Source organism: Macaca thibetana, chromosome 1 (assembly GCF_024542745.1).
Source record: "Macaca thibetana thibetana isolate TM-01 chromosome 1, ASM2454274v1, whole genome shotgun sequence".
NCBI lineage: Eukaryota > Metazoa > Chordata > Mammalia > Primates > Cercopithecidae > Macaca > Macaca thibetana.
The window spans coordinates 199864204-199877394 of NC_065578.1; the positions used below are offsets into that span (position 1 = coordinate 199864204).

Genomic DNA, 13191 nt, shown 5'->3' on the forward strand with positions numbered 1-13191 from the left:
CGGCTAAGTTTTGTATTTTTAGTAGAGAGGGGGTTTCACTATGTTGGCCAGGCTGGTCTCAAACTCTGGACCTCAGTTGATCCGCTCACCTTGGCCTCCCAAAGTGCTGGGATTACAGACATGAGCTACTGCGCCTGTCCGTATCCCCTCTCTTTTGAGTCATTTTTCTATTTAAAAAATGTCTGGGACAGCAAATCATACCAACTTTTCTTTTGGATTCCATATAATCTTCTCTGTTCAAGCATAGGTCATAAATCTGACTGTGTCCATGCTTGCCCTCTTGCCTGGGACCTCAGTCAAGTTATTTAGTCTTTCTGAGCCTCAATTTTAATTTTTGTAAGGTGGAGATAATAATAACATCATTAAAACAGCAATAATTAAACAAGATACATACTTGCCAAAGTGCTTATTACCTTTCTAGCTACATAATAAGGGCTTAAATTAATCTCAGTTCATCTTATTATTTAAAGATTCTGCTGACTTTAATCACAAGTTCTTTCTTAACTTGAGGGTAGCATTTTTTTTCTCCGCAGTGGGATTGCTATCAAGGCCAAGTGAGAAATTACTAACTCTGTTGCTTCTGGCTGAATGACACTTCTCCGCTAATTTCTTCTCTGCTTTTGTAATTCTTGGCTCAAATGGCAGGTTGGTTCTCTACAAAAATTTCATAATCCATTAATTACATTAGTGGGGATTATAACTATTTTGGAGAGAAAAATTTAATCTTCTCTGTTTAGCATTTTGTAGAGGTTGAAGCTATGAAAACATTCACACTAGGCTATGAATGGCAGCAAGCCAGATGTGGAGATAGAAAATATAGCCACTGTTTTGTAATAGTATCTTACTGATTTCTAGGTGTTAGGCAGGGGTTAAGCTTGCTAAAATTATGTTGAATTCCCTAAAATAAATGCCACTGTATGCACTCTTTTAGAACTTAGTTATTATTTCCTAGAAAACTTTGTCATGTGTCTTATACTACTGAACTTTCACCTTGTTGGCACTCATGTTTTAGAACTTCTCATCTTTTTTGAATCATTTACGTTTTCAAAAATTTGAGTGATCTGACCATATCTACCTTTTTTTCACTCTTATACCATCTTTTCTCTTAAATATAGACCACAAACCTGATTATTACCAGGACTCTCCTTGCCCGCTTAAGCCCTGCCTAATATCCATAAATTGATAAAATGTGTTGTTAAGAATAATGTAGTTTTAAAATAAAGAGAGTGTAACTACAAAACTAACAATTAAAAGTAAGTGAAAATGTTAGGTGCAAAGTAACACTTCCCAAATGCTTAAATTCACTGTTCCAGTATAGAATTATACTATACAAGTCAGACTAATAGTGTAATTTCTGAATCTGTTTCCTCTTTTTCAAAAAAATGATTGGATAATATGATCTGATCCACTAACCTTCCAGAAAAAAGATTTATATAAATATGAGCTTTATTATTATCAACAATGTTCTGGCTCTTTTCAGATCTTTGATTCAGGTTTGTTGAAATAAAGCTCAGAACAGACAAAACAACTTGAAAAAAAGAAAACTGTCCTTCAGTGGAAATTGTCTTTATTGCATCTGCCAGAATACCAAGTGATGAGATAAATCAGGACTTAGCTTTTTATTAGGCAAGTCAGATTTCTCAGATCAATGTTTTGTTTGAATAAAGATAATTAGGAAATTTTTGCTCATCTTAAAGAAAATATGCAAATCTATTTTTTTTCTTTTTAGGGAACAGGAAGAAATTTAGCATAATTTCAGGCAGAGTGAATTAGGAATGTTAAGGTTTTTCAAAAGAAGTATTTCTTATAGAAAATGTGATCTCTCTAAAATTGTCTATCTCCAGCAAGAATCCTTGGTTGTCATCATCACCAAATGCCCACATATGTTTATAGTTTTCTAAGGGTTTTATGTTTCCTTGAATGTTTAAAATATTCTGTCTCTTTCAAAAAGTGTTTGAAAGGCATGCAACAAAGAATATAAATAACCAAACTTCCTTCCTTCCTTCCTTCCTTCCTTCCTTCCTTCCTTCCTTCCTTCCTTTTCTTCTTTTCAATCATCTGTCAACAAACATTTTTGCCAGCACTTAAAATAAATATGAATGATAATAATGAAAAGATGATGAGGAAACCAATATAAATGAGACATAATCATGTCTCGAGGAGCTCACAGCCTAGTGGGAGAGACAGGAAAGACTAAGTATAACAATAAAGATAAGAAAATGCTCTGAGAACAGAGAGCAGAGTTGACCAACACTACCCTGGGGAATCAAAGAAGGCTTTACAGAGAAGAAGGCACTGAAGCTAGGTCTTAATTATTGTTAAAAAAAAATCAAAAAGATTTTGTCAGGCAAAAAGAAGCAAGGTCAATCCAGAGAGAAGAAACATCACAAGCAGAAGAAGGGCTTCACATAAAGGTCTGACAAGAGCGACAAGGCCAGGAGACAGCTGGTTCTGTTCTGTGTCAAAGATGCAATGCAGAGAAGTCTGTTGACTTTAGCAGAACAGCTGATAAATTACTTTTCTCACATGCTACAAATATTTGTCAAAGCTGTTCTCTTGTGAAGTGTCAGGATGTCAGTCCAGAGGATGACATCAACATTTTTCTTTAGTTTCTTACTTTTTTACTTTCTATGCTTTTCTTTCCCTTTACACACCTCATATTCACTGGGTTATTAAAGACTGGTCTGTTCTAAGAAAAATAAATTGGTAGCCTGTGAAGATGAGTAAGATTTTTACAATTTTCTGGAGAGAGGAGAAGAATGCACAGGAAAAATAAGACTGCAGTGGTGCCTAAGAGTCCCACTTATATCATAGTATTAAACTACCTTTGTGGAGGATGAAAAGGGAACTCAGTTGTGCCAGGCTAGGAGGTGGATATTTTATATCTTACTTTTGAATTCCTGGCCTCAAGTGATCTTCTCACTTTGGCCTCCCAAAAAGCTGGGATTACAGGCATGAGCCATTGTGACCAACCCTATATCTTATTGTCAATCCCCATGAAATACGAAGGCCTTTCAGTGTTTTGAGAACCCCAATCTGGTTCATGGTTCTAACCTGCTAACACTCTAGCCTCATTGCCAACCATTCTTTCCATCACTTACTGGCCTTCCAGCTGGTCCTTAAATGTGAAAAGCATGCTTTCCATCTGCCTAGCACTCTTTTACTTCAGATATCCACGTCTCTTTTGCTCTGACATCCTTCAGGTCTCAACTCAAAGTAGCCTTCCCTGACCACACTACATGAAACAGGATCCACCTGCCCCACATTGTACTCCAGTCTCTTCCTCTAGCTTATTTTTCTTCTCAAAGTACTTATTGACAGAGTATGTATCGTTATTTCTATATTTCATTGTCTTTATCTTCCCACTGGAGTTTGAGCTCTATGAAAACAGGCATTAGTCTATTTGGTTCAAAAAAAGTTTTTTTAAAGAGTTGACATGTAGTTCCAATCAATGGTAGACTGGATTAAAAAATGTGGTGCATATATACCATGGAATATTTTGCAGCTAGAAAAGATAGTGAGATCATGTCCTTTGCAGCGACCTGGAAGGAGCTGGAGGTCATTATCCTAAGCAAACTAACGTAGAAACAGAAAACCAAAAACTGCATATTCTCACTTATAAGTAGAAGTTGAACATTGAGTACATAAGGAAACAAAGAAGGGAACAACAGACATGAGGACCTACTTGAGGGTAGAGTGTGGGAGAAGGGTGAGGATTGCAAAACTACCTATCATGTGCTATGCTTATTACCTGGGTAATGAAATAATCCATACACCAAGCCACCAGGACATGCAATTTACCTATATAACAAACCTGCATATGTACCCCTGAACCTAAAAGTTAAAAAAAGAGTTGACATTTAGTAAATAGTTAATAGATATTTTAATAATAAATCATTTATATTGATACTATTAACAACATTTTAAGGATGAGAAGCCCGAACTTCAGACAAGGGTAATAATTTGCCTGGGGTTCCATGACTCACAAGGCATCTGGATCTGAATATATGATGTCCCCCAAAGCCATGAGTTTCCCACTAAACCAAAACTTATTCCCTAAAAGGATGCCTTCCATGAGACATATCTTTAGACGTAACTCATAAGCTTATTGCTTACAATATTAATCACGGTTCCTAATTGTAAAAACCAAATCCTCTATAGCTAGTTTAAGCAAAAATGGATTTATTAACAGTTACAGACCATTCACAGAATTATTGGCAGGGCTGAAGAAACAGACTCGGATTGAGCTTCCAGAAATGACTTTAACACCATACCAAAGAACTGGCCTGCCAAGGAGCTGCTGCTCTCTCCACTTTCAAGGAACTGCAGAATCAGGAAAGTAGTTGACATGGCTCCTGTCAACACCTCGGCCATGAACACAAAGCTGCTGAATCAGAGGTGCCAGATCCAGAATTTTACCACCGTTGCCATGATCCTCGCCAGCAAAATAACCACGTCATATTCCGGCTCTCTTTCTATTTATCTCCCTTCTACACTAAAGATTCATACAATCGTATCCAATTGGTGAAGTTCAACTCACATTCAGAAATTTTGCTGCAGTGGATTATGAGGGATATAATTCTTTGGTTTCCCAGGCTAAGCAGGACTGGAAGGCAGCTTATAAGGGGTTCAGAACCTTGTTGGCAGAGCAAATCCACTGTCCTATGTTAGGCAATTGTTAGTGCACAATTTTATTCAATCTTCACAGAAACACTGTAAAGTAGGTACCATTTTGCTTACTGAATTGAAGAAGAGATGGAGAACTCTGTATTAGTCAGGGTTCTCTTACAGGTACAGAACTAATAGGATGTATATATTATATATATAACATATATATATTCTATATGGGAGTATATTAAGTATTAACTTACATGATCACAAAGGTCTCACAATAGGCTGTCTGCAAGCTGAGGAGCAAGGAGAGCCAGTCCAAGTCCCAAAGCTGAAGAACTTAGATTCTGGTGTTTCAGGGCAGGAAGCATCCAGCACAGGAGAAAGATGTAGGCTAGGAGCCTAGGTCAATCTCTTCTTTTCACATTTTTTCTGCCTGCTTTGTATCCATAAGCTGATTAGATTGTGCCCACCAAATTAAGGGTAGATCTGCCTTCCCCAGGCCACTGACTCAAATGTTAATCTCTTTTGGCAACACCCTCACAGGCACACCCAGAATTAATACTTCATATCCTTCAATCCAATCAAGTTGACACTCAGTGTTAACCATCACGAGTCAACCCCTTGTCAACCCGAACCCATACACATCTCCTGAGATCATACATAATCTTCAAATAAAGACAACAATGAGGTCATAATTATGCCTAACATAATACAACTATCCTTCGTACAACTGGAAATGCACCGATCCCCAACCCAAATATTATTACATGAAGTTAACATACTTAAATGCTGACATGAAGTCAATAAATCTCGTGTCACATGATAAAGGAAAGGGAAATAAAATGAAGATATTTTCTTAGTACAAATGTAAACATGCACAAACATCCTTTTAACAAAAGAAGGAGGAAATACTCATGACAGTTACGGTTCTTATTTCTGCAGCTGGTCACGTAGTCGTAGCTGGTATTGATGACTACCTTCTTCTACTACCCATTCTGTATTCCCTTTGTCTTCAGCAAGCACCTCAGCAGGTTGTGGTTTTTGTCTTGGCAGAGAAACCCAAACTTTCATTCCTGAAGGGTCTGGACCATTTGTAGTCCTGCCTGGATTGGGCTGTTGTAGTTTCCCATTATTGATCCTAATCACAGGGCATGGTAATACTAAGAAATGTCCTAATGGATCTCCTGTATTCCATGCATACTCTTCCTTACCTCCATTGTGGAGTAGTAGACTGATTTCATCTTGATAGTCCGGATCAATTGCCCCAGCCAACACTGTAACTCCCTTCTAAGCCTACTGATTTAAAGGTAGGAGGAGTCCTGTGTCCAGGTGGCAATCTTAACTTCCAGTTTAATGGAATCATTCTTGTGTCTCCTGATAGTAGTGTTCCTTGCTCTGGAACTAAGACCTCTAGGCCAGCAGAACATAATGTCACAGGAACAGGAAGCAAACATTTCGCTAGTGGATCACTAGGGGTGATGGTGAGTGGTGCCACTTTCACTTCTGCCCCTTGATTCCTGGACCCATGAATCCTGGCTATGAGAGAAACAATACCATATATTGGATGCTGATTCAGAGAATACACAGCCTTGTGGAGAACTTTGCTCCAGCCCTGCAAAGTATTGTCACCTAGTTGGCATTGTAATTATGACTTCAAAAGATCATTCCATCATTCCATCAATTCAGCTGCTTCAGGATAATGGAGAACATGGTAAGACCGGTGAATTCCATAAGCATGAGCCCACTGTCCCACTCATTTAGCCGTAAAGTGAGGGCCTTGGTCAGAGGCAATGCTGTATGGAATACCATGACGGTGGATAAAGCATTTTATGAGTCTGCAGATGGTAGTCTTGGCAGAAGCATTGCATGCAGGATAGGCAAATCCATATCTGGAGTAAGTGTCTATTCCAGTGAGGACAAACCTCTGCCCTTTCCAATGATGGAAGAGGTCCAATATAATCAACCTGCCACCAGGTAGCTGGCTGATCACCCCAAAGAATGGTGTCATATCAAGGGCTCAGTGTTGGTCTTTGCTGCTGGCAAATTGGGCACTCAGCAGTGGCTGTAGCCAGGTCAGCCTTTGTGAGTGGAGGTCCATGTGCTAAGCCCATGCATAACCTCCATTCCTGCTACCATGGCCACTTTGTTCATGAGCCCATTGGGAGATGACAAGGGTGGCTGGGGAAGGAGACTGAGTGGTGTCCACAGAACAGGTCATCCTATACACTTGATTATTAAAATCCTCCTTTGCTGAGGTAACCCATTGGTGAGCACTCACATGGGATACAAATATCTTTACAGTTTTTGACCACTCAGAGAGGTCCATCCACATGCCTCTTCTCCATATTTCTGTGTCACCAATTTTCCAATCATGCTTCTTCCAAGTCCCTGACCATCCAGCCAAACCATTGGCCAGAGCCCATGAATTCGTATATAATCACACATCTGGCCATTTCTCCTTCCATGCAAAGGGCACAACCAGGTGCACTACTCAAAGTTCTGCCCACTGGGGAGATTTCCCTTCACCCCTGTCCTTCAGGGAGGTCCTAGAAAGGGGCTGCAGTGCTACAGCTGTCTACTTTTGGGTGGTGCCTGCATATCGTGCAGAATCATCTGTGAACCAGCCCCTAGTCTTCTCTTCCTCTGTCAACTGATCATGGGGAACTCTCCATGAGGCCATCGGTGCAGGCTGGGGGAGAGAAGGCAGGAGTGGAGACCATGGGCATTTGAGCCACTTCCTCATGTAAGTTACTTGTTCCTTCAGGACCTGCTCGAGTCTGATCATGTATACTACTTCCATTTGGTGATGGAATACTGATGTGCACAACCCACTTTATGGCTAGATGGCCCAGAAAGCACCCAGTTCATGATAGGCAGTTCAGGTCACATGGTGACTTGATGACCCATAGTCAAATGTTCAGTTTCCACCAAAGCCCAGTAACAGGCCAAGAGCTGACTTTCAAAAGGAGAATAGTTATTTGCAGAAGATTGGAGGGCCTTGCTCCAAAATCCTAGAGCCCTCTGCTGTGATTCACCTATGGAGGCCTGCCAAAAGCTCCAAACAGCATCCCTATCTGCCACTGACACCTCAAACACCATTGGATCTGCTGGGTCATATGGCCCAGGTGTCAGAGCAGCTTGCACAGCAGCCTGGACCCATTGCAGAGCCTTCTCTTGTTCTGGACCCCCCTTTTGGGTCATTTGATAAATGGGCCAGAGTAACACACCCAAATGAGGATTGTGTTGTCTCCAAAATCCAAATAGGCCCACTAGGCATTGTACCACTTTCCTGGTTGTAGGGGTGGCCAAATGCAGCAACTTTTCCTTCACCTTAGAAGGACAAGCCCTACACCACTGGACCCCAAGAAATTTTACTGAGGTAGAAGGTCCCTGAATTTCCCATCCTCTGGCATGCAAATGTCTCACCGATAAATCCAGTGTGTTTGCTACTTCTTGTTCACTGGATCCAATTAGCATAATATCATCAATGTAATGGACCAGTGTGATATCTTGTGGAAGCAAAAAGTGATCAAGGTCTCTCAGAATAAGATTATGACACAAAGCCAGAGATGATACACCCTGAGGTAGGACAGCAAAGGTATGTTGCTGGCCTTGCCAGCTGAAGGCAAATTGCTTCTAGTGGGCCTTACAGACAGGAATGGAGAAAAAGGCATTTGCCAAGTCAATGACTGCATACCAGGTACCAGGAGATGTGTTAATTTGCTCAAGCAATGAAACCACACCTTGTATAGCAGCTGCAATTGGAGTCTCCACTTAGTTAAGCTCATGATAATCCACTGTCATTCTGCAAGATCCATCTTCTGCACAGGCCAAATGAGAGAGTTGAATGGGGATGTGGTGGGAATCACCGCCCCTGCATCTTTCAAGTCCTGGTTGGTGACACTGATATCCACAATCTCTGCAGGGATGAAATATTGTTTCTGACTTACTATTTTTCTAGAAAACTGTAGAAAATTTTTCTAGAAAATTTTCTAGTAATAGTAAATTTGGGTAGAGGCAGCTCTAATGGCTTCCATTTGTCCTTTCCCACCATAGAAGCCTTCACCCTACCAGTCAGAGAGCCAATGTGGGGGTTCTACTAGCTGCTAAGTGTGTCTATGCCAATTATGCATTCCAGCACTGGGAAAATGAGGACAGGATGAGTCCGGGGATCCACTGGATCCACTGTACGTCAGATCCGAGCTAAAACTCCATTAATTACCTGACCTCCATAAGTCCCTACTTTAACTGGAGGACCACAATGACATTTTAGGTCCCCTGGAATCAACATCAGCTCAGAGCCAGTGTCCAGTAGTCCCTGAAATGTCTGATCATTTCCCTTTCCCCACTGCACAGTTACCCTGGTAAAAACCCGGACGTCTCCTTGGGGAAGGGTGTGAGAGAGATTCACTGCATAAATTGTCAGTGATGAAGTGAAATCCTTCCTCAGTGGGACCCAGCCTCCCCTTCATTCAAGGGATTCTGGGTCTGCAAACTGGCTTAAGTCTGGAAGCTGACTGGGGGGCCATGATTCTCTGTTTTTATAAATAAAATTTGTCTTTTGTCCATTCGACCTAGAACTTTTCTGTTTGTATAATTTAAGTAGGAATGCATGATTTCAGAATTGCTCTGGACTAGTGACTATGAGGGGCCTTCCATGCTTTCCCTTTCAAAATAGGAGCATATATTGCGGTTATTCTGTTTCCATCCCATTGTATAATCAGTGTGTGGAGGGCAGATTGTCTTGCAAGTTTTTAGGTCTGTAGAATATGAGCCTCATCCGAACGTGATGTAGACCAGAACGTGATTCTGGACTTTGATCTTGAGGCTGGGATTGAATGAGACTCTTGGGAATGCTCGTGGGGGACCCACATTTGTGTGTGGAAAGATATTAAAATATGCATGCCAGGTGGAATGTGATAATTTAGAATGCCTTACAGCAAATATTCACTCTCTTCTTCCTTCTACCATAGGTAAAAAGAACTTCCTAATATAGCTTCCCAGCATGGCTTTGATCATGTGACCTTTTGGCTAATGTGATGTCAGTAGAAGGGGTATTATTATAGGAAAGACTCGAAGGGTGTTTGCACAGTGAGTGTTGCTATCTTGCACTTCTCCCTGAGAAGAACATAGCATGGATAGCCTGCTGGCCAAGGATAGAAGGTTTGTGGAGAAGAACTAGGCACAACATTGTAGCCTGAGGACGAGGCCAGCTTTGCCTGGCTTGGATCAGAGGACCCTCAGCAGTTCCCTAAGCATGAAAGTGAGATTAATTGTTTTAAGCCATTAAGTTTCAAGTTTTGGAGCAGTTTGTTGTGCAGCAAGAACTGATATAAAAATTTAATAAAAAATGATAGCATTCTGAAGAGCTGCCTCCAATGGTCAAGAAATAAGGAAACTAAAGTAGTAATCAGAAGGTTGCTTAGAGTAAATACAAGAAATCTAAATAAAGAGAGTTTAAGACTCTTATGAAATACCCACCTGCCAGAACACATTTCTGCAGGTGACAGTGTTATTAGCAATAGTGACCTCTGATTTTAAACATCAGAAATCAACTTTGGCAAACTCAAGAAGACTCAAAAAGAATGTACCGTAGTTGTATAGTATGTACTGTATTATATAGTTGACAAAATTAAAGGAATAACTGAGTTATCAGACTCTGAGAAGTTCAAAACTAGGGAACTGATTTAGCAGCATAAACTCAGAGACAGTTTTATTCTTAACATTTAGATCACCAGAGTCTGACAGCCTTGCTGATTTCATGAGATCAATCTCATGGAGAGAAGGAGGGGTCAGGCTATTAAGACTGATGGCATCACCAGGAACACATGAAGTGAAGGAAAGACAATTGATCATTAACCATTCTCTGGGCCAGGCGCAGGCTCACACCCGTAATCCCAGCCCTTTGGGAGGCTGAGGTGGGTAGATTGCTTAAGGTCAAAAGTTCGAGACCAACCTGGCCAACATAGTGAAACCCCATCTCTATCAAAAGAAAATACAAAAATTAGCTGGATATGTTGGCATGCGCCTATAGTACCAGTCACTCGGGAGGCACGAAAACAAAAGAAAAAAAACAGTTCTCAGTTTTCTCACCTCTTGAATGGCCTAGATAATTTTTTATGCTCTTACTCTCAATATTTTCTATTAGCAAGTTACCCAAGGATCCCAATATTAAAATATTACATCATGTTCCAATTTGCATCAAAGTTTTATTAAATCAGAAGGTGCCTGATTTTCTTTTTAAGAAACTATTTCTAAACCATAATGACCTTAACTACATTAATTCATTGATTATTGAATATTGTGAACACCTACTCTATAAATAAAATGTTTGAATTTTGTAATCAGACTTTGGAGTACCTTTACTTGGGGCCATCCAACACTCTCCCTTTCCTCACAGGCTTAACTATAGCACCTTACATAAGTAAATCACACAATGCTTTTTAAGGGCTTCACAGCCAATAGATAATTTAGTTCTCAGGATAGCCTGTTAAGTGTCAGCTTGTCTTCTTTGATTCTACTCTAGAAAAAAAATATTTTAAAAAAATCCTTAAAACTGGTTTCCTGCTAATTTCTGAATATTTTTCTTAATACATTGTTACCAGTCTCTGGAAAATATAGATTCTGTTGTCTATTTTTTTTTCTGTTTTTTTCAGGCTGCAGATAAAGGGTTCTTCATATTTCTGGGGAGGTGGGGCAGGCACAGATAAAAACATCACCCTTGAGCCTTTGCAACATTACTTTCACTTTAATTATTACTCTGTAGACATAAATTGCAAGAAGTTTCTGATCCTATTTAAAGAACTGAAGATAAAATTGAGAAATATTGCTAACAAGAAAGGATGATAATTTGGTCATGGCTAAATGACCCAGATAGCAGGTATTTTTGTATAAGCATGACTCATTGAAGATTAAACAAGGTCTACTTATCTTTAAATCCATCACTGACCTCATCCCATTCTGAATTAAAACTGGTGAAGTATAAGCAATAAAAGAGATTTATTGAAATATAGTTCCAATTTCAGCTTATAAAGGTAGTAAATTCTCTTTCCTTCCTCCCTTTGTTTCTCTGGCTTTCATTTCATCTCAGATGCTAATAAACGGGGAGAAAGGGTCCCTTTTATTGCATCTTAAAGAGAAATCATCTTGGGAGATAGATATATCTGAGTCTTGTGGTAACAATACTGGCTTCATCATTGCCATATGATGAGAGATTTAAAAACTATCAGAGTGAATTCAGCAGCATTTTGCTGGTGAATGGGTTTCTTCCCAGTTTGGAGTCAGCAGTCTCTTGTTGAGAGAAAGAACTAATTAAAGGACAACCTGTCACATGCAAGAAACAATGTAACTGTCCAATGTGCCTAAAAATTATTTGGAATAGTCCATTTCCTGGAAGAAGCTAATCCAAGTACATCTGCTTGACTGGATCCATTGGGACTTCTTTTCTCCCAGTGATCTGTGAAGGGAAAATTCAGCTGACCAAAACACCTTTTCCAGTAAAACAGGCTATCCGACAACACCTCTTAATTGAACTGTGTCTAATGTGCATTTAGCTGACTGGGCAACAGTGCTTTCATTTGTGCACCAAATGGTTGCCAAGCACAATATGTTTCTGACTTAAATATGCTTTCTGATGTATTTTTGTTTTCCTATATTGGCTTTTAAAAATTTCGCCTTTCTTTTCCCTGAAACTCTATTGTTACAAATCAATCAGGGACTACATCAATCAACTTTTCTTTCCTTTCTCTCTCTCTCCCTTCCTCCCATCCGTCCTTCCTTTCTTCCTTCCTATATTTCTCTTTGTCTGACTCATTAAAAAAATTTTTTTGTATTCAGTTTTCTTTTATTCAATAAGCAAACATTTGTTGAATACCTACTCCTATCCCCCGTTGGGTTTTCCAGAAAATAATATGACTCAGCTCCAAGAGCTTAGAGTCCTGCGGTGATGTGAAGAGGGAGATATGTCTCCGATGAGTTCTGGTGCTTGCATGGGAATCACCTTAAATAACATCACATCTTAAGTTTAACTGTTTGCACATCAATGTCACTACACCTGTAAACACTTGCTGAACACTAGTCTCTCTGCCTACCAACGTTCTAGAGCTATAGCATATACAGAAGAAATCTTCCACATGGGGTTTGCCTTCAAAGACCTATTTTTGTTTTTGAAAAAATAAACAGGAATTTAGGAAAGCATCACAGAATTGAAAGGGGAAAAGTTCCCTTGCCCCCCTCACAGGGCATGCAACAGGGCGAATGGCTCACTTCTTCAGTGCCCATTGCTCAGACCTCTAGGGGAGCATATAGATGGGCAGGTTGTGTAGCTCTGACTCCATGGCAGTGTCTAAGGGTGAATGTTTACAGTTGAAACCCCAGTGAGCATGTGTTACAGGGTGCTTTTTTAGTTTAGCCATCTGCTCAATTAGACCCCTGCCTTATCACAAGGACAGAAGGCTGTCTGTAACCCGGGGGTTCTTGCCCTGGTGTACCGGAAGACTCAGATCACATGTGGGCTTGCACAATGAATGCAAGGCTTTATTCAGCGGAAGTAGCTCTCAGCAGATGGGGGAGTCCGAA

At 40.1% G+C, this 13191-nt stretch overlaps 1 pseudogene; it reads right to left on the reverse strand.

Moving 5' to 3' along the window:
- Positions 1-5544: 5544 nt before the first annotated feature.
- On the reverse strand, positions 5545-12894 carry LOC126957935 (uncharacterized; annotated as a pseudogene).
- Positions 12895-13191: the final 297 nt, after the last annotated feature.